The sequence below is a fragment of the Python bivittatus genome, unplaced genomic scaffold, assembly GCF_059951505.1.
Source record: "Python bivittatus isolate LINGU-HERP-01145 unplaced genomic scaffold, Pbiv_v1 ctg000020_np1212, whole genome shotgun sequence".
NCBI classification, from domain to species: Eukaryota; Metazoa; Chordata; class Lepidosauria; order Squamata; family Pythonidae; genus Python; species Python bivittatus.
Window position 1 is genome coordinate 61,986,987 of NW_028277030.1, and position 22,714 is coordinate 62,009,700.

General features: G+C 37.1%; 1 pseudogene; it reads right to left on the bottom strand.

The window, feature by feature from the left end:
* Nucleotides 1–2,989: 2,989 nt before the first annotated feature.
* Nucleotides 2,990–4,926, bottom strand: LOC148217068 (uncharacterized; annotated as a pseudogene).
* Nucleotides 4,927–22,714: the final 17,788 nt, after the last annotated feature.

Below are 22,714 nucleotides of genomic sequence, written 5' to 3' on the forward strand. Positions count from 1 at the left end.
AGCAGAACATTCTTATTGGGGGGCAGGGAGAAGAGCAACAGTTGATTACTGGATCACATCACATGATCTCCTAAATGCCCTATAGTGTATGGAGGTAGATTCATGATTAGAAAGCAATCACCACCCCTTAATACTATGACATCCCTCTGGGAATCAGTAAGAACAGAAGCAATCTATGCCCCGGTTCTGGAAAATAACAACACAGAGATACAAATTAAATGGGATGAAAGTAGTGCAACAGCAGTCACTAAATGTCTGGCAGCCCCAGAAACTTTAGAAATTTGTGCACACCTCTTACTTACCATACTTAGACTTGCATGATCCGTTAATTTTTAATCTGAAATCTGCTTTTGTCAAAGAAATAAAGCAACACTCCAGTAACTGGGGTATAAATGGTTTGAGCAGGAATGTGCCCACCTGAAAAGGTCATATCATACAGTGTATAGAAAGAGTGAACATTTTCCTTCTGAGGACCAACTACTTTCCCTGTGGAATTTAAAGGCTCAATACAAGGCCCTCCTAAAAGAAAAGAAAAGATTGGCAACGAAGGAGACCTGTCAGAAACTAATAAGAGGGATTCTTCCCTCTTCTGGCAAACTACCAGAGGACTAAGAAAACCACTACCCCCCCCCCCAATCAAATACCAATACTAGCCTGGGAAGGTATTTTAGAGAGTTGTACATGGACCCTGCTAGTAACATAAATGAGAGTGGGGGTGATCGAGACCAAGTTCAAAATTGACCCCCTGCCTCTGTGAAAGAGGTCAATTGACTGAATACCTTAAGGTGAACAAGGCTCCAGGTGTTGACTGTGTTTTGCCTGAAATAATTAAAAAGAATCCTAGCTGGGGGGCACCTCTGCTAGCATCCCTTATTCATACATCAGACTGGTCATGTTCCAAAAGATTGGGGGCTGGCAATAATAGACCCAATTTATAAAAGGGCAATAAGAAGGATTCATGCAATTACAGGCCTATCAGCCTTTTGAGTGTTGTTAGCACATTATATGCTAAACATCTAAATTACAAGCTCCAAGACTGGACAAAGACAGAGAGCATAATTCAAGATAAGCAGGCAGGATTCAGAGAAGGGAGGTCAGCAGCAGACCACATTCTGGTGCTCTACCATCTTGTACAAAAATACAGTCATAACAAGAAATCCTCCCTCTTCATGGCCTTTCTGGATTTTAAATATGCCTTTGACTCAATTCCCAAGAATGTCCTTTGGGAAAAATTAAAAAACACAACTATTGACAGGCACCTCCTCTTTCTTATACAGAAATTTTACTCCAACACCACTAAGAGTGAGGTGCAATACCCAAGTGTTCCTCTGTGGCACAATAAGTATTCAGAAAGGAGTGAGACAAGGATGTATTCTTACACCCTCTCTTTTCAACTTGTACATCAATTCAGTGGTGGACCTTCTTCATAATCCAGATTTCTGCGCACCTAAACTAGCAGGGCACAAAATCCCTAAACTCCCCTACTCTGATGCTGCTGCTATAATTTCACAAACGCTTATAGGGCTGAAGAGAGCAATAGCAACAATATTTTGTTACTGCAGACAAAATCACCTGATTCTTAATTCTGATAAATCTAAAATTCTGGTCTTTGCTAAATCAGCCATCCAACAATCTTGGGGAGTAGAAGGGCACACTTTAGAGCAGGTTACTGCATTTAAATATCTTGGGGTGGTTTTCCACTCTAAAGGCACATGGAAAGTGTACCAGAATCATGTCATGCAGCTAGCTCTTAGGTCTACAACTGCTATTAAGCGCTTCTTTTATACAAGTGGAGGACAATTAATCCCTGTGGCATTAAAACTTTTTGAGGCCAAGCCACTAGCTCAAATCCTTTATGGGGCACAAGTAGGAATTTATGTGATGAAGGATGCACTGGAAACAGTGCAGACAAAAATTTTTAGATCAATCCTCGCTGCACCCAATGGAACAGCAAATGCCCGGTTAAGGCTTGAGGCAGGAATGCCTGCAATCCAGGTAAAGGCCTGGAGGAAGAGGATAAACTACTGGCTGAAAATCCAATTCTTTCCAGTTGGACTAACCCCTTTAGTTTTAATAGACAATTTTCCTTCTCCCTAGAAACAGGCCATAGAGCAGAAGTTGGTATTCTATGGGATTTCTGTACCATTCCTAATTTCTTTAGGAAATGACCAAGCCAAGCAACTGCTCACCCAAAGAATAGTTGATAGGCTGCCCCAATATGGCAGGGTTTGGATAAAGAAGGGCACTTGGAAACTAGCAAGATATCTATAAAATTTTCCGCAAGCTGAGGATAGCATTTTTCAAAGTCAGGCATAACACCTTACCATCCACACTGCTGCAAGGCAGAGACTCCAAAACTCCATTAACTGAGCGTACCTGCCCCCATGGTGACACGGAGATCAAAACCATTTCGCATGTATTATTACATTGTAAACTCAACAGGGATATCAGGTCTGCTTATATTTTGCCCCTAATATGTAAATTTCCAGGAAGACCTGACAATTTCTATGTGAACCATCTTCTAGAAGATTTAAACCATTTATCACCTGTGCAATAGCCAAATTCTATGTTGTCGCAGTGAAAATTAGGCATAACTGGTTACAGAAATAATCACTGCTGTTTTACTTATCACTTACATTTAACACATACTAGCTATCTTGTTTTTAGATGATATATATTTTACTTCATACTGTTATATTTTAGATTTACACTTGCACAAGTAATTAATGTACCATTATAGCAGTGTATGTCATATTTTGATGTGTTGTTTTATCTTTGTTATGCTAGTCACTTATCTCATCTATTTGATTTTACTTTGGTCTTGTATTTTTTTTAAATTTTTGCTGGTCATTGACCAAATAAACTATTATTATTATTATTATTATTATTATTATTATTATTATTATTATTCATAACAACATGTGAAATCACAGCTGCCAGTTCTTCAGCTGTTGTTGGCCTTCATTCACATCAATTTCTTCCCAAGAACCTAGGATGCTATAATGTATCGGTGCAGTATATGTGTGGATCCAAGCAGTGTGGTCTTTTGTAATTGGCAGTTGTAATTGGAAATTTTGTAAATTCGCAGATTTTCTAAGTGCCATCCAACATTTTTTGGAATGGCGCCCAGTGTGCCAATAACCACTGGGACCACCACTACCGGTTTATGCCATAAACTTTCAACTTTGATTTTCAGATCTTGATGCTTTGTGATTTTCTCCAATTCTTTGTCTTCTATTCTACTACTCCCTGGTATTGCCACATCAATTATCCACACTTTCTTATTTTCAGCCACAGTTAAATCTGGTGTGTTATGAGCCAAGACTTTATCAGTTTGTATTCAGAAATCCCACAATATTTTAACCTGCTAATTTTTTACTACTTTTTCAACTATATGTCCCACCAATTTTTCATTACAGGCAAATGATAATTTTTACAGATGTCCCAGTGAATTATTTTGGTGACTATTTTATATTGTTATTTATAGTCAGTTAGTGTGATCTTCTTGCACAAGCTGAGTATATGATCTACTGTTTCTTCTGCTTCTTTGCACAATCTGCACTTTGACTCATTTGATGATTTTTCAATTCTGGCCTTGATTGCATTAGTTCGAATAGCTTGCTCTTGAGCAGCCAATATCAAGCCTTCAGTTTCTTTTTTTTTTAATGTTCCAGTTGTAAGCCATTGCCAGGTTTTATCTTTATCCACTTTCTCCTCAATCTTTTGTAGAAATTGACCATGTAATGCTTTTCCTTGCCAGCATTCTGTTCATGCTTTTATTACATTATTTCAACATTCACGTTTTGTTTCCTGAACATTCAGTAAGTTCCAGTTTTTAACTTGCATCAGTGCTTGTTCTTGTGTCTTTTACATAATCAGCCAACTCATGCTTTTCTTCTTCGAGAGATTGCTTGATTTGAAGTAAACCTCTGCCTCCACTTCTGCGGGCAAGTATAATCTATCAATATCACTACGGGGATGTAATGCATAGTGAATAGTCATGAGCTTTCTTGTTTTTTGGTCCAAACTGTCCAGTTCAGCTTGTGTCCAGTTAATAATTCCAGCAGTGTATCGTATAACAGGTATGGCCCAGGTATTGATGGCTTTGATGGTGTTTCCATCATTCAATTTTGTCTTTAGCAGTTTTCTCACTCTTTGGATGTATTCTTCACTAATCACATTTTTAACTTGTCCATGCTTGATGCTATCCATCTGTAAAATGCCCAGATACTTGTAGGCTTCATCCTGATGGCTCCTGATGGTTTGGTCATTCGGCATTTCAGTTACTGCTCATGATTTTACTCTGATTTATTGCTACTGTAGCACATTTCTCTAGGCCAAATTCCATCACTATATCTGTGCTAAAATAATCTTACAGTATTTGTCAATGACTGGATTTCGATTTCTGATTTTCCATAAAGCTTCAGATCATGTATAAAGCAAATGTGAGATTTTATTAGCATTTTTTGCTGTTTGATAGCCAAGATTTGTTTTCTTCAAGATCACTGAAAGTGGGATCATAGCAATGACAAATAATAAGGGTGATAATGAGCCACCCTGGAAGATACCTCTCCTAATGTTGACAAGCCCATATTTTTCATTTCCAACCACCAATTCTGTCTTCTGCTGCTTCATTATTTTTTCTATAAACATTCTAGTGTTTTTACTGACACTGCTTGTTTCCAAACATTTGATGATCCAACTATGTGGTAATGAATCAAACGCTTTTTTATAATCAATGGAGACCATTTGTAAATTGGTTTTTCGGTTTTTGCAATTCTCCAAAACCATTTTATCAATCAGAAGTTGATCTTTTGTACCTTTGCTTTTCCTTTTATTTCCTTTCTGTTCTACTGGAAAGATGTTATTTTCTTCCAAATAAACTTGGATGTTGTCTGCTATTATGCCTGTGAGTAATTTAAACATTGTAGGCAAGTATGTTATCAGCCTATAGTTTCCTGGTGTTGTCACTTTTTCTGGGTCTTTTTGAATCAGGTAAGTTTTGCCAGTTATTAACCAGTCACTGATGTCTCCTTTATGCAATACTCCATTAAGCTGTTTAACTATAATTGGATGCAAGCTAGTCAGATATTTGAGCCAAAAGCCATGCAATTGATCATTTCCAGGAGATGTCCAGCTTTTAATCATATTCACTTGATTTTTAACCATTTCTATTGCTGTAATTAGTTCTTCCATTTCATTTTTTCTAAATTCATCTTCAAATTCTTTTATCCATCCAGCATTTGTGTTATATTCTTTCTGAGTTTCCCATAGATCTTTCCGAAACTGGATTGCTTCATTTTGGTTTTTCATTTTCAGAATTTATATTGCCATTTATACTTTGGTAGAATCGCTTTTTTTTTTTTTTTTGCTTTGAATTTTGCTTTGGATGATTCGTGCCTCGTAGCATTCCATTTTCCTTTTGCTTTTCCTTATTGCTTTATGATTTCCAAAGTTTCTTCCATTTTTCTGGTGTTAAGCCAATACTTTTTTATTAGGCTTGTCTTGATCCTTAAATTCTTCCATTTTTGCTTTTTCATGTTCTTTAAATCACTTGCATCTGATCTTAATTTATTTAACTTGGGCTCCAGTCTGATCTTCCAGTTTGGGATTGAATATGATTTTGGTCTTGGTTTTCTAATTTTGATACCCAGTTCTTCTGTAACCACCACTGCTGTACTGTAGGCAAGCTGACTGGTTTGTTCAATAGATGTTATTTTAATCCTAGCAAGCGTTTTATTCACATCCTTCATTATAGGTGCTGGGCTTTTGGGGGGCACTACTTTCAGTGCTGGCAGTCTTTGTCTTTCTACTGCTAATTGTACATATGCCATAATTTTCTCCTTTAATTCTTCTTGCCGGGGTGGGGGTGGTCAGTTCATAAGTTGTTGTAGTGCTGGCTTGTACTAGTTCTGTTGTTATTACTTCTTCTGAATTGTGATTTCTGTAGTTCGTATCAGCTGTTTCCTCTATATTTCCAATTGTTGCTGAGTTTCTTCAACTATTCTACTATTGTTCTTGGGTCTTCCATTTTCAATTTTTTTCTGAATCTCTTCCAGTTCTGCATCTCTGAATATTTTATTTCTGGTAATGAATCTCCTTTGATCTGCTAATCATTGTTCAGTGATATTTGAGTCTGGATAAATTCCTTTCCACAGTTCAAACATTCATTTTAAGTAGCCCTACTTTGTTGGTTCCACTTTATAATAGCAGGCCATAATGGTGTGGTTTTCAAACACAATATACTTTTGTCTTGTGTGCAGTTGTTGTTCTTCCAGTAATCCTACAGGGCTAAGCCCTGGTTGCCTGGCCATAGCTCCTGAGTCCTGTTGCCCACTTGACGACAAGTGGAACTCTACATCTGATGCATTCCTTGTTGACCCGGGCGACAACTGATTGGGTATAGGGTTCGTTTTCTGTTTTCTCAGCATAGTTAATGGGTTGCTGGATACACTTAGTCTAACTCTTCTGCCAAGACCTGTCTCTCTTGGGTGACCTTTCTAGTAGAATACACTACTGTCAGAATAGCCCTCAAAATTATCAGAGCATCACAAGCCCCTCCCTCACAACAAGGGGGTATCCATGGAGGGGATGATGATGATGATGATGATGATGATGATGATGATTGATGATTCATATCAAATATTGATCTTGGGCATGATGGACTTCTTTGGTGTCTTTCATGATGTTGTGGTTGTCTTCCAACTTTATAACTGTCATTGTTAGTTTGCCTGCTTCTTTCTCTTACTATCATTGCCTATAGCAAGCATGGGCAAGTGGTCACTAAGGCTACTGGTTTTGCCCACAAGAATCTGAATAACTACTAAATGGCAGCAAAGAGGTACTGAAAACCACAATTCTTTGCTACCTTCTAGTAGTCTTCTGAATTTTTGTAATCCGGATCTGACAGTCCTGATAAAGCCCCCTTTTTCTGCAGTGGCATGATTTGCAATAGTATGACATCTATGTTGTAAGCTCCCAATAAGCTGAACATAGTTAGAACAATAATTTTTAAACCAAATTATTCTTACCAAAACTAAGGAAGAAATATCCCTGCCTTCATTAACACATTTGACATGTGTTTGCATCATTTCCAATAGTGCTACAATTCTAGTTCTTCTCAAATGTAGAGTTTGGCTCCTGATATCCAAAAGATAGCCCACACTTTGTCTAAAGCAACCCCACTGTATATGTAAGAGAGATGGGAAATGAAGAGCATCGATGGAGAAGCTGCACCAGAGGAGCTCACATTCTCTGGTATACCCATCTTCTTTTTTTGAATGCTGCAAATGAGTATCTTCCCTATGTGGTACTTCAGTATCATTGTTCTTATTCATCTTGTTTCTCAATGTTGCTTTTCCATTTTGATTCATTCTGGTTTTAAATAGTGCTATGCTGAAGAACAAATCTTCTCTGTTACCTTTGACTATTCTTATTCAATTTGATCACAAAGAAGCTGCTTTCAAAACATTTTTCAAAGAAGACAAATTCAGTGACACTTTCGTGGCTGGGATAGGATGGAAATATCATACTTATCTTAATTATGGGATGGTTAAGGAATATATAGAAGCCATCTGTCTTATTATCCAACTTTATATCCATCATTCTGTATTATTCTCTTCATTTTCTGATTAAATTCAAGTCATGGAGGACTTCCTCCTGTGGATTTGATTTTGGGTCAGGACACATGGGCAGGCTGGAAGGCTGAAAGTGATGGAGAGATGTGTAATTTAAAAAAAAAAAACAGCTTCCTCAGACTGTAGCAATAAAGTATATTGTAAAATATCACTAAATTACATTCTGACAGATCCTCAGAATGTGGTAGAAAAATAGAATATTCTTTCCGGGGAAACAAGACTTTCAGGAAATTGAAGAATATGCCTTGACATTGTATTAAAGTATTTAAAAATACCTTCTGTGACTACTTCATTGTTCCTCTTTCTTTTCCATCACTACTCCCCCATCTCATTTTTTAAAAAAAATGACATTGTAAATCAAAAGCAATGCCTGGTTTATGCTTCTGGCATATTTATCCCTGTAGGTCATTCCTATGTGTGGGTAGAAAGTGCTAGTGCACTTTGAAGCTATTTTCAAACTGCTGTTAGTGGGGATCACCAGTTGAGCCATAAACAAATCAGGCTCAATTAAAGATTTATATTTCAAGGGCTTAAAAAAAAAATCATTCTAAAAATATAATAGGATTGACTGACAAGAGAAGAAACTTGACTAATACATAAAAAGTAAGATTTATTTTTTGCTTGTAAATAATTCTCCAGTACTAATCAAGCTCTATTTTTATGAGAGCCTATATATTCTAAACTCTTCTATTCTCCAGCAAGTACACATTTATTATATATGAAACAAAACAGAGCTCTTCATGAATTATTGTAGCAGTGCAAGAGTTTGGTGCCCATGGCTCATCCTATGTTGTCATAGAAACATCTGGAACCTCATGGCTACAACCAGTCATGTCAGTCATTTGATCTTTCCACCAATCATTACCACTGTATCACTTTGGGACAGAAAAGTGAATATGTTCATGGGGTTTGACTTTTTAAAACCATCTTCGCTATTTAAAAATCAGGAAATTAAAGCATTTCATTCTCAGCCATAGGGAATAGTATTGGTTTATAAATTCCTTTGACTTCAATTAATTACAAACATGCCTATCTATCTATATACTACTAAAACTCTCCTGTCTGTAACCTTCAACTGGATGAAACAGTGCATCATAGGGCAACAATTTTTGAAGCAAGGTACCTCAAATGTGCTAACTTACAGAATGCGTCCAAAATCCAGGACCCATTACTCCCATGGGATTGAAATTTGGGAAATTTGTGACTACTTCAGCACTCCTGTGCTGCCGTACCACTGCAATCAGCCCAAGTCACGTGATTGTCATGGGCATATCCCTGACTACTTTCCCATCTCCCTCTGTCCCCTGCACCCAATCGGCTAGTGGCAAGGCCCAGTGGGTGATCAGCAATTGGCTGCTTTGGAAACAAGGCAGAAATTTAAAATTTCTTAATGGTGGTGGGCATTGAGGGAAGTATGAGGGAGCAACTTGGATGCCTGCTGGCAAGGTAGGGCTGACTGAGGGGCATTGGTGATCAGTAGGTGAGTCCTCTTCCTCCTTTGAGAGAGGGGCTCCTTGAGGACATGCCAGAATGGGGACCAGGGGTTCAGTTTCCCTCATGGTCCATGGCTCTCTTTGTTCCACCAGCTCACAGCAAAGTGGCAGGCAGTTCCATGGGTCAGCTGAGAAGGAGAAGGAAGAGACTTCACCAGGTGCTCCTGAGGGTCATGAGAAGAGGGCAAATGGTGCAAGCCTATACTATTTGTGGGAGGGAAGGAAGGAAGGGAGGGAGGAAGGAAGGGGTCCTCAACCTCTTTCTTCCTCCCTCTGACCCCTGCACCCAACTGACTGACAGCAAGGCATGACGGGCGAGCAGCGATTGGCTGCTTTGGAACCAAGGCTGAAATTTGAAATCTCTTAATGGCAGTGGGCATTGAGGGAAGGACAAGGGAGCAACTCAGATGCCTGCTGGTGAGGTAGGGCTGGCTGGGGAGTGCCAGCAGTCAATGGGTGAGTCCTCATCCTCCCTGGAGGGAGGAAGCCCTTGGAAACATGCCAGAATGAGGAGTTGGGGTGCAGTTTTCCTCATGGTCCATGGCTCCCCTTGTTCCACCTCCTCCCAGCATAGTGGCAAGCAGTTCCACAGGTCATCTGAGGAGGAGGAAGAGGCTTCACTGGGGTTTCCTGATGTGCATGTGGGAAGAGCTAATTGTGCAAGCCTATATTATATGTGGGAAGGAAGGAAGGAAGGAAGGAAGGAAGGAAGGAAGGAAGGAAGGAAGGAAGGAAGGAAGGAAGGAAGGAAGGAAGGAAGGAAAGTGTTTGATGCTCCCTGCCACCTTCCCACAAGCAAAGTCAATGGGGAAGCTTGTAGCTAGTCATACGTCACTCCCACTCCCACTGCTTTTTTGCCCTTGGTCATTCTGTTTCTCTGTTTAGGTAAGGAAATATCTCTAAAATGATGACCCAATGGGTCACGGGTTGTCTAGTAGATTTCTAAATACAATACATATTTTAACATATTCTGTGAATTCAGGGCCCAGCTGTTTCTAAACAAAACAGTCAAATAAGTCCCACTGTATTAAACACTAAAGTAAAATAGTAAGACAAAGTAATATATAGCATAACACATCACCAATTGTATAAGCATTGTGAATACACTAACCTTATCTTCTGTGTAGGCTAAGGAAAATATTAGTAGCAAACATAGTAGTTCCTAGTAAACCGAATCTAGTATTATAGCTGAAATTATTAGGGAGGGCCAGAGCAACCCAGTTTCTGTCACTTTTGCACATTACATTATAAAATCCATACTGCCCTTTTTCTACATCAGTAAAATGAAAAGAAAAAAGAAAAAAAAATGATAGCAAATGCACCTAGACTTTCAAAAATTACATTTAGAAAATTCAATTATGATAGTGATAATTATGGTCAGCTAAGTTCCAAAGTCTCAGAGCAATGCGTTATGATGTGAGGTTAATAGGAAGGAAGGGAGGGAGGGAGGGAGGGAGGGAGGGAGGGGGGAGGAGGGGGAGGAGGAGAAGAAGATGATGATGATGATGATGATGATGATGATGATGATGATGATGATGATTGATGATGATGATAATGACATGTGGGAGAAGACATCTTTTCCATATAGTATTTGTGGAAATAGCAGCATGTCATCACACACTGTCATTCCCAGGAACATTTATGACCCCTTTATGGATATGTACAGATACAACAATTGTGAAGTTTTCTAACTGCTTGAATCAACTTTTTCCTGTGAAAAAAGCTAAACCTTTCTTCTTTTTAAAGACAGCCCTGAACCCAATGTATACATTTTTAAAAGAAAAAAGCATTCCAATGTGCATATCAGTCCAGGTTGAGTTTGCTTGGGAACATGGACCCAACAAATTCTACCAATGTCTCAGCCCACCCCAACAGTCAGTACAGAATGCAGCAGCCTCAGGGTGGGTGGGTGAGTGAGTGCTTCTTTAGCATTGCTTCCTAACAGATTTCCATGCTGATGATAGCTTTCTCTGAGTTGAACCTACCTGCCATGTGCAAGGGATCTGAGGAGGCATACTACAGGTTCTCTCTTCAAGAGAAGAACAGGGCAGAGTTACTGAATTAGGCTTTCTCAGTGGCTGCTAGAGCCTTGCAGAATAGTTTTCCTCCCTGACTACTGACATTCTGGAAAACTATTAAGATGGTCCTCTTCTTCCAATCTGAGGGGCTATAGAACCATAGATGTTGGGCTCCTGCTAATTTTTAGATCCAATCTGTGTTCTTTTTGTATGAATTATTATTGTGTTCATGATCACAGTAAATTATTGGGTTTATTATTTGTGAGCTGCCAAAATGTCAAATTGGGGTAGAATATTAAAATGGCTAATCCATAAATAAGCATGCCTCTTCAGATGTTTATTAAATTAGAATATGTGGCTACTTTGCTTTATTAATATAGAATTACAACAATGTGTCATATATAAAGAGAGCATTTAGTTCTCAGCTGCATTACTGTTTCTTTCCATTTTTGCACAGAAGGTATGGGAAATGTATGCTTAGAAATTTTGCAGTGCTTTCAAATAAAGCTGAGTGAATTATATTTCATGCTCCAACATCAATTATTCCATTCACTAAAGTGTGATGTTACAATGGATAAGTACTACTGTAATTTGGACACTTTAATACTGTTTCAAATTCAACTGCATCAGTTGGTTTTCATTTCATCAGTGCTCATGCTTAAATTGAGTTTTTCATTTTAATACTTGCTGGTCACCTGGAGTGAGTTACTTTGTTTTCTAGAGAGCATAGAAGCTGTTGTGGTTGGCTGGAAGTGATTGCATATCAAAGTATGTAAAATATGACGTGAGATTGGCTTTATAGAATAGTTTACCTTCAGATTCAAGAGGATATAATTCTGAAACTCAGAAAGAATCATTCTTTTTCATTGGACTTCCGAGAGACCGCCAGTTTTTATTTTCTCAGTAGCCTTTAATTATATTTTTTTTCCTCTCATTTCCTCAAATGAATACAAACAAAATGCTAGGCAGATGCCAGTAATTTCCCAGTTGTGAGGACACTCAACCTTCTTCTTGCACTAAGCCCAAATCACAGTACAGCCAAATGAATAAACCGTAACAAAGCCTCTCTTTTTATTTAACCTATATGCAGAGTACATCATGAGAAATGCCAGGCTGGAAGAATCACAAGCCAGAATTAAGATTGCAGGGAGACACATCAACAACCTTGGATATGCAGATGATATCACCCTAATGGCAGAAAGTGAAGAAGAACTAAAGAGCCTCTTGATGAGGGTGAAAGAGGAGAGTGCGAAAGCTGGCTTGAAACTCAACATTAAAAAAAACTAAGATCATGGCATCTGGACCCATCAATTCCTGGCAAATAGAAAGGGTAGAAATGGAAGCAGTAACAGACTATTTATTTGGGCTCCAAGATCACTGCAGATGGAGCCTGCAGCCATGAAATTAAAAGACACTTGCTCCTTGGGAGGAAAGCTATGGCAAACCTAGATAGCATATTAAAAAGCAGAGACATCACCTTGCCAACAAAGATCCGCATGGTCAAAGCTATGGTTTTTCCAGGAGTAATGTATGGCTGTGAGAGCTGGACCATAAAGAAGGCTGAGTCCCGAAGAATTGATGCCTTTGAACTGTGGTGCTGGAGAAGACTCTTAAGAGTCCCCTGGACTGCTAGGAGGTCAAACCAGTCAATCTTAAAGGAAATCAACCCTGACTGCTCATTGGAAGCAACAATGAAGCTCAAGCTCAGATACTTTGGTCACCTAATGCAAAGAGAGGACTCTTTGGAAAAGACCCTGATGCTGGGAAAGATTGAAGGCAAAAGGAGAAGAGGACGGCAGAGGATGAGATGGTTAGATAGCATCACTAAAGCAATGAGCATGAAACTGAGCAAATTCAGGGAGGCAGTGAAGGACAGGAAGGCCTGGCGTGATATGGTTCATGGGGTCACGAAGAATCGACACAACTTAACGACTGAACAACAACAACTTCAGTGTTGGCATCGCATCGATGACAGTGCTTACCATCCAAATATCAGGATATACTCCCACTATCATAATCAGTCTGCATAGAACTGAGTGCAGAACCTGTTGACCAGTAAAGTGGGTATTAATAAGTCTGCCTTGATATCATATGTAAAATAAGAATATTTTCTGTGCCCCAATTTATACTCCCTATTATCAAAGGTTAGCCGGGCAACAGCCTGGGAATGTGGTTTTTCTTCCTGGGAGGTTAACAAGCACCTGCTTTCTGATGCCAGAAAAAAATGTTTTTCATTGGTTTTGATGCAGGCTGATGTCACTAAAAGCAAGGAATGTTGATTTACAGGAAACGCTTCCATAATGATATAAATGTTCCTTGTTAATCCAAATGGGATGGAGATAAATGAAACCTATTCCGAGTGAACATGCCCAAGCAATAACTATTTCTTTCCTTGTGTCTCTCTTAGGGGAAAAAACAACAACTCAGCATTGATGGAGTCTAAGCTATAGTAGCCATTCTCTATCTAATTGAAAAAATGAAATGTGAATGTTTCAGGTTACAAGAGAGATGATTAACCATTGTCCTAATAGTGATACTTTAAGTTGCCTTCACCATGATCCATCAGCCTTTGAACACTCTTCTTATATTTTATTATCACAATAAAAATAATTCTTGAATGATTTGTGCCTTTGCACATAGCAAGTCTCTCTAGACAGGCCACATTTGCAGTCTATTATCATTTAATAGGCTACACTGAATAATCCTAAACAGGCACAAGCAAATATATCATTGCAAGTATGTTTTCCTATCAATAAATGAAATTTCAGCAGTTTTCCTATTAATGAATTATCCAGAGAAGTATTTGCTGAAGAACCTCTATGAATAATTTTAGTCTCTTGATTTGCAGTGCTCACATTATGAGTATTTTGTGTTCAGGGATGTTTGTGTGTGTCACAAATTTCTCAAGTATATTTCTTCTTGCCTGAGCAAATATGAATTTATAAGCAATTTGCTTAAAATGCTGTATTTGATTTATAAATGTCTAAAGACACAAGAATACATTTAGAGAAATGGCAAATAGGGGGAAAAAACCCTGCTTAAATAATAAGTGAAATTCTCAATGGATGAACTTTATTACACAATGAAAAATGAAGTGCAACAGAACCATCTTCAGAAAAGGTGAGTCCCTCTATGTCCAGTCCTGTGCTTCCCTATTCTTATATTTCTACTGTTTTGCACCTTTTCAATTCTTCCATTCCTTTCTGAGTCCCACAAATGGTGAATCTAGAAATAGAGTTCTAGGTATCCACGGGAATTTTCCAAAAGGGAGGAATAAGACTGCACTGTGGGTACTGACCACAATTTGCATGCATAGGATACACTGCTTCAAGCACAACATCTACTTTACTTGTATGCCTGCTCTGTTACTTACTGTTATATTCAAAGACAGAAACACAATGAAGCAGTCTGAAGAATATATCGAAAGGGGGAAGCAATAGCATCTTCTTCATACATTTGACAATTTCACATGATTTCTCAGGAAAAGAACCCCATGTTATAAAAAATGAAGATGAGTCACTGCCTTACACAAGTCAGACTATGGTCCATCTAGGTCACTATTGTCTACACTAGTGCTTCTCAACCTTATCAACTTTAAGATATGTGGACTTCAACTCCCAGAATTCCTCAGCCAGTATGCTGGCTGGGGAATTCTGGGAGTTGAAGTCCAAACATTTTAAAGTTGACAAGGTTGACAAACACTGGGCTACCCTGACTGGCAGTGGATAGACTAGTTTTTCTTAGTCATACTGGGAGTTGCATTTTCCCTTAAGGACAAATCAACAGTTCTCAAGGCTTACTAAACATGCCACCAGGCCTGGATGCTGAAACAATAAAATTAAATGAGCTGTCCACGTACCAATTTCATCTCCTCCTAAAAAAATATGGTCCCATCCATTTTCAGGGTAGTACACAAATAAAACTGTTTGTTAAAAAATTATCCACACTGAGAAGAGATTAAAGGCATCAAAAGTAGCGATTCAAACCAGCATTTAGAAATCCAAATCAAGTCCATAACTTGTTCGAATGTCTTTCTAAAAGCTTGGCAAAGAAAAAGATATAAACCTAATTGAGCAACCTTTATGCCCTCAGTTCACATGCTGCCTCTTTCACATAAAATACCTGGAATACTCTGGAGCATTATCCAAGGCCTAAGCCTACACACATAAGTGCTTTATTTCAGTGTGGTGCAATGATTAAGGTCTTGGAGTAGGACTGTGGAGAATCAGGGTCAAGCCTATTCTCAGCCACAGAAAAACCACTACTTTACAGGGTTGCTGGTGTAGGGAATAAAATGGAGTCCCCCGTGTAAGGCACCTTGAGTTATTGGAGAAAATCTAACCAATGAACAATGATTGAAAACCAACACATGGCTCTGCAGATGATCACCAGCACTTTCCACTGGAGCCCAGGATTCAATTGCAATGGCTGTCCTTAGTCAACACGTCAAGTTACTCCTTTCTACATGAATGAAAGTAGATCTTTATATAGGGACTTACAATAATATCTGGACAGGGTGTGATGGAAATCTTTAAGCAGCTTTAAGCATCAAGATGAGCAAGAAAATAACAGCCCCAATCCCATCAACGTCAGTAGCTTCCTCTTCACCTCCTGGGAGACAACGTTCAATTCAGACAATGATACAATATGAAAAAGAGAAGGAAGTGACATTACAGGCAATTATGCAAGAAATTCAGAAGATTGGAAAGAGGACGGAGAATATTGAGCATAGAATTGAAAAGACAGATGAAAGTATACAACAGATGATGACAAAATATGAGGAGAGATTTAAGAAAATTGAAGATGAAGACACACAAAGAGATAAGAAAATTGGAGATATTGATACTCGACTGAGTGAAGTCGAAAAAGCCAGGAGTGACTTGCTAGGATGGGAAATTGATAAATCAGAATACTATTTGAGATTTCAAAACATAGAGGAAGGAAAAGGTGAAAACCTTGCGGAAATAATGACAGAAATACTGGCAGAAGCATTGGAGATAACCACAGAGAAGATGTCGGATGGGATGGATGAAATTTTTCGTGTATATACGAGATATGCAATGAGAAATAAACTACCAAGAGAAGTACACATAAGATTTACTAAAAAAACTATTAAGGCACAGATACTCCAGGTGGCAAGAGAGAAAACACTAAAGTACAAAGATAAAGAAATTGTAGTCCTGAAGCAGGTGCCAAGAAAAGTAAGAGATATAAGAAGGCAATACTCATTCCTGACTAAAGAGCTACTTAGAAGAGGAGTAAACTACAGATGGTTGATTCCAGAAGGTCTTCAGTTCACTTGGCAGGAGCAAAGACAAAGAGTTGATACAGTCCAAAAAGCAGAGCTATTCTATTCAGAATTCTTTAAAGGAAAAGAAGAAGACACACAAAAGGAAGAGTCGTTAATTGAGTTTCAAGAAGAAGGTGCAGCAGCAACTGGAAAAGAAAAAGAAGAAAGTGGGGGAGATGGTGCTCCTAGAGAACAACGAGAAGTAAGATCTACTAGAGCAATTAAACCCTCGTATAAAGCCTAACATGGAGGAAAGAAAATTGATTACGATCAATATAAATGGACTTAATTTGGCTATTAAAAGAAGGAAAGTATTTCATAAATTAGAGAAGTTAAAGTTTGATATAATTTGTCTGCAAGAAGTACATATCAAAAAACAACACGAATATTTGTTGCAGCAAAAAAACTGGGTAAATTATTCACTTCCTTGCCACAATGTAAAAAAAGAGGTGTGGTCCTATATATTAGAGATACAATGCCAGCAGAACAAATCTATGCGGATGATGATGGAAGGATTTTGATGGTTGAAATAATAGATAATAATGTTAAAACTCTTTTAATTGCAATTTATGCGCCCAATGACAATCAAGAAAAATTTTATAGGAAATTACATATGAAAATAGCTGAATTGGATTATGTTAATATTTGTATGATGGGAGATTTTAATGGAATAATGAATGATCAATTAGACTATAAAACACAGAAATTGACAAAGAGAACTAGGAAGACATTGCCAAAATCCTTCCTTCGAATGACAGAAGAAATAGACTTGAAAGATGCTTGGAGAGAAAGAAACCCAGCAAACAAACAATATACTTTTTATTCAGACAGACATGCATCTTGGTCTAGAATTGACATGATATGGATGTCAGCGGATTTATTTGCTAACATTCGAGAAATTGAAATACAAACAAGTATTTGGGCCGACCACAACCCAATGGTAGTTATCTGGAAAGGACAACGGAAGAGATCTAGATGGACTTTAAATAACAGGATACTAAAAGAAAAAGATTTCAAACAAAAAATAGAGAAAGAACTTACCTTCTTTTTTAATGTAAATAAAAAAGAGGATACATCATTACAGAATCTTTGGGATACAATGAAGGCTTATACAAGAGGTTTAATAATAGATTATACAAGGAAAAGAAACATAACGCAGAAAAAGACTTTTAAACTATTGGAGGATGACCATAAAAAATTGGAAGAAGAGTTACAGAAATCCCCGCAAAAAAGATATTAAAGCTAAAATGGATTTAATTAAACATAAAATGGGATTAATGGAAAAGGAGGAGCTGGCACAAAAAATTAGAAGTGCTAAACAGAATTATTTTGAAGATGCAAATAAACCAGGTAGATGGCTAGCTTATAAACTGAGAAAAGAGAGAGAATCAAAAAGGATTAATCAATTGATAAATGAAGAAGGACAGATCTGCTTTGGTAATGAGGACAAGAAAAAAATTATACAAGATTACTATGGAAAATTGTACTATCAAGAGAATGTACAAGAAGAAGAAGTAAGACAACATTTACAGAAAGCGAAATTACCTCAGATACCTAAAGACATTGAAATAATGTTAGAGGGGAATATAACTATGATGGAACTAACAGAAGCTCTAAAAAGCAGAATGTCGGGAAAGCCCCGGGTCCAGATGGGCTGCCAGTGGAATTTTACAAAACCTTCCAGGACATATTGAGCCTTCAACTATTGGAAGTTATGAATGAAGTTATGACAAAGAAGAGGATACCCCAAACATGGACTGAAGCATATATTACACTTATACCAAAGGAGGACACTGACCCACTACAGGTTAAAAATTATAGACCTATATCTCTACTAAATTCAGATTATAAAATTTTTGCTTCAATATTGGCAGAAAGACTAAAAAGATATTTAAATAATTTTATCCATGCCGATCAAAACGGATTTTTGCCAAAGAGACAAATTAAAGACAACATGAGAGTAATTCTGGACACACTGGAATACTATGAGGCACACCCTGAAAAGCAAATGGCCCTGATATTTTTAGACGCACAAAAAGCCTTTGACAACGTGAATTGGCGATTTATGCTACTGCAACTGGAACAAATGGGCTTTGGTAGAAAATTTACCCAAGCCATTGAAACAATATATCATAAACAGACTGCAAAAATCATGATAAATGGAGATTTAACAGAACAGATAGACATAACAAAAGGGACGAGACAAGGTTGTCCACTATCGCCCTTGTTGTTTGTCTTAACACTAGAAGTGTTGAACAGGAATATAAGAGAAGAGAAAGAAATAAAAGGAATGAAGATTAAAAAGGAAGAGTACAAATTGCAAGCTTTTGCAGATGACCTAGTATTTATACTAGAGGACCCACTGGAAACAGCACCTAAATTAGTTGAAAAGATAGAAGAATATGGAAAAGTAGCAGGACTAAAAATAAATAAAGACAAAACAAAGATATTAACAAAGAATATGCTAGCAAGGCAAAAGAAAGAATTGGAAGAAGTCTTGGAAATACAGGTTACAAACAGGGTTAAATACCTAGGGATATACATTACACCAAGATGTAGTACATTGAAGGAGGATAATTATCTTAAACTTAAACGACAGATTGTAATAGATCTGACAAAATGGGAGAATTTACAATTATCAATGACTGGGAGAATATCCACTATCAAGATGAATATATTGCCTAGGATGTTATATTTATTCCAGACAATTCCAATTCGTTTAGGGAAAGAGTTTTTTGATGATTTAAATAAAATTGTATTGAAATATATCTGGCAGGGCAAAAAAGCAAGAATAAAGCTTAAATTACTACAAGATGCAAGAGTAAGAGGTGGGTTTGCCTTGCCTAATTGGGAATTATACTATCAGGCGACAAATCTGATGTGGGTAAAGGACTGGATAACTTTAAGAAATAATAGACTATTGACTTTAGAGGGACATGACCTGTTGTTGGGCTGGCATGCTTTCTTATGGTATAAGGGAACGAAAACACAGGGCTACTTTAGAAGGCACTATATTCGAGAGGCATTGTTTTTAAACTGGGAGAAGATAAGAAGACAATATTATTTAAAAGTTCCACGATGGATATCCACTATTGAAGCTTTTTCTTATCCAATAACATATAAAAAGGAACAAACAGTTAGATATACTGAGATATTGAATGAAAAGGGTGAACTTAAAACTATGCAAGCGTTAGAAGAACAAGGTATAAAAATGAACTGGTTTTCATATTTGCAAATACAATCTAGATTTGATAAAGATTTTAAAACAGAAGGTATCTATGATGAGCTGACTGTTTTAGATAAAATTTTGATGGGCACTGATGAAAAGGTGATTAAAAAACTTTATGGACATTTACTAGAATTTAAGATGGAGGAAGAACAGGTTAAAGATACAATGATTGCATGGGGGAAAAATTTTGGATATGGAATTGATTTAGAGAAGTGGCAAAAACTATGGTCTCAAAACTATAAAATGACAATGTCAACTGCATATAAAGAAAACTTGTATAAGATGTTTTACAGGTGGCATTTACCTCCAGCAAGGATTGCGAGAATGTATAAGAACAAGTCTGATAAATGTTGGAAGTGTCATCAGAAGCCCGGTACATATTACCATATGTGGTGGACATGTCCAGAAGCTAAAAGATATTGGATTAAAATCCACACATGGTTGGAAAAAATGACAAAACAACATATAGACTTTAAACCAGAGACATTTCTATTAGGAATTATACCTGAAACATATAGTAAAGAACTGAAATATTTGATTGTAAATGTTTTGACAGCGGCTAGAATTGTATTTGCTAAAAACTGGAAAAATGAAAAAGTACCTATGCAGGAGGAAGTTATTAAGAAAATTATGGAATGTGCAGAGATGAGTAAATTAACATTTGAAATTAGAGAGCAAGAAGATAAACAATTCTATATGATATGGGATCTGTTTTATCAATGGTTGGATGAAAAGATATAGTAATGTAATAGATCAGCAAATTATATAATAGAAACTTGACAAACTGATATAAATTACTATATATATATATATATATATATATATAATCAATGGATAAAAATGATATAAATCTTATTATGAAAGCTGGTGTTATAGACTAGTAACAAATGAATAATAATTGATAATTGATAAATATATAAATATATGTTAGATAGATGACATGAGATTCTATATAAATGATGAGTGAAGACTATGAAAGGATGGCACAAATGATTGGTAACTGGCTGACACACGGTTTAAAATGGAAGATGGTTTTTTTTAATGTTCTTTATGTTATTGTTTGTATGTGTTTGTTGTAAAAAAAAAAAAAAAAAAAAAATATCTGGACAGGGTGTGATGGAAATCTTCACAGATTCATGATCCACTTAGTGGATCACAAAGTCCCACTGTCACATATACAAACTCTCAGAATCTCATTTTGGGCTACCCAGACAACCTTATGCTTGCTGCCAAGGAACTGAGCAATCTTCCTCCAGCAAGATGAGATGATGGGTGCTCCAGCCTATGTCCTGATTTCTGGCCTCGATGCCTTCATTTTGTTGTGGGGGGGGGGGGGCGGGGGGGGAGGCTACTGTGCAGAAGAGTGGCAAAGTTCTCCCTCAGATAACCTGAAGAGCATAAGAAAATGGTTCCAAGATGCTGTGGTGGAATCCAAGGAGCTGGGAGAATGCAGGAATAAAAAGAAATAGTTTATCAGTATTAATTACAATTTAGGATATCAATATTACAAGCATAAAATTATTTGATTTTTTAATACAAAATTGAGTATAACATTAAAAAAAAAAGAAACTGCTACATATTACATCAAAGTATTTGTTGTACAATGAAAGTTTCAGTCTTAAGCTGATTACATGGTATTGAAATCCCGATGGATGGATGGATGGATGGATGGATGGATGGATGGATGGATGGATGGATAGAGTAATAAAAAGGAGAAAAAGTAGGTACACCAAACAAATTTAACAAAAATTAAAATTCCAAAAAATAGTTAAAAAGAAAAAAAGAAAAAGAACCATTGGATTTCTAATCCCCCCCCCTTTTTTTTTGCATCTGCTAATTTTTCATATTGTAGGCATTTAAGCCCCCTTAGAAGCCAGCCTGTAAATGTTTATATTTGCCATGCTGCATGATGTGTTGTATGTATGGGGACCATTCTTGCTTAAATGTGGTTAAACTTCTGTTGTGAATATATGCTGTTAGTTTTACCATTGCTGCATATTCTCCAAGTTTAAATTTCCAATTAGATATTGTCAGACTGTATCTTTCGTCCAATGCTGAGCAACATTTATTGTCATTGTGGAGTCCTTGGGGTTCTCTGAGCTTGGCTGTTTTCTTGCAAACATTTCATTACCCAGCTAGGTAGTATCTTCAGTGCTAGAAGGCAGTGGAGTTTGCTCTCTGTTTATATACAGTAGCTTGCCCTGCTAGTGTTGGTGGGGATGGGGGTTTTGTTTTTGTTTTTTCCCCTTGGTAGTTCCTTGATTAGGATATTGTTTACTGCTTGATTGTCTGGTGTTAATCCTCATGTTAAACCTGGCTTATCTGGGTGTTGATTGCTGGCAAGAAGGTGTTCTAGTCTTTTTGTTTCCTTTTTTTTTCTTTTTTTTAATAGTGTGTAATGTTGTTTTTTAATAGTGTGTAAATGTTTATCTCTATTGTTGTTTATTCTCACTGCTTTTGTTCATTCTCACTGCTGTAAGCATATATCTCATTAAATTTTGGTGTTTCTTGTTGACTTTTTCTGAGATTATACCTAGTAAAAAAAGTTGTGGTTTCATTTCATATTTAAATTCCAAAATTTTCTGCATTGTACTATGTATGTCTTTCTAGTACTTTGTGTGTGTGTGTGTGTGTGTGTGTGTGTGTTTTACATGTCCACCACATCTGATAAAAATGTTCCTTCTGTTTCATGGCATTTCCAACATTCTTTACTGTATGATTTGTCTATCTTAGATATTATCGATGGAGTTGTATACCATCTGTAGAACATTTTGTACCAATTTTCCTTTAAGTTATAACTTGGTGTAAATTTTATAGATTTAATCCATAATTCTTCCCATTGCTGTGCTGTAACTGTTTCTTTAAACATTTTCATCCACATACAGTTTTTTGTTTCTTCTGTCTCTGTATCATATCTAAGTCAAAGTTTTCCTATATGTCCTAACAGATTGTGTGGTTTTGTATGAGCACTTTTTCTTAATATCCCTCCTTCCATCTTGAGATCTGATTTTATCCTTCTAGCAATTTGTAAATACATCAACCATGGT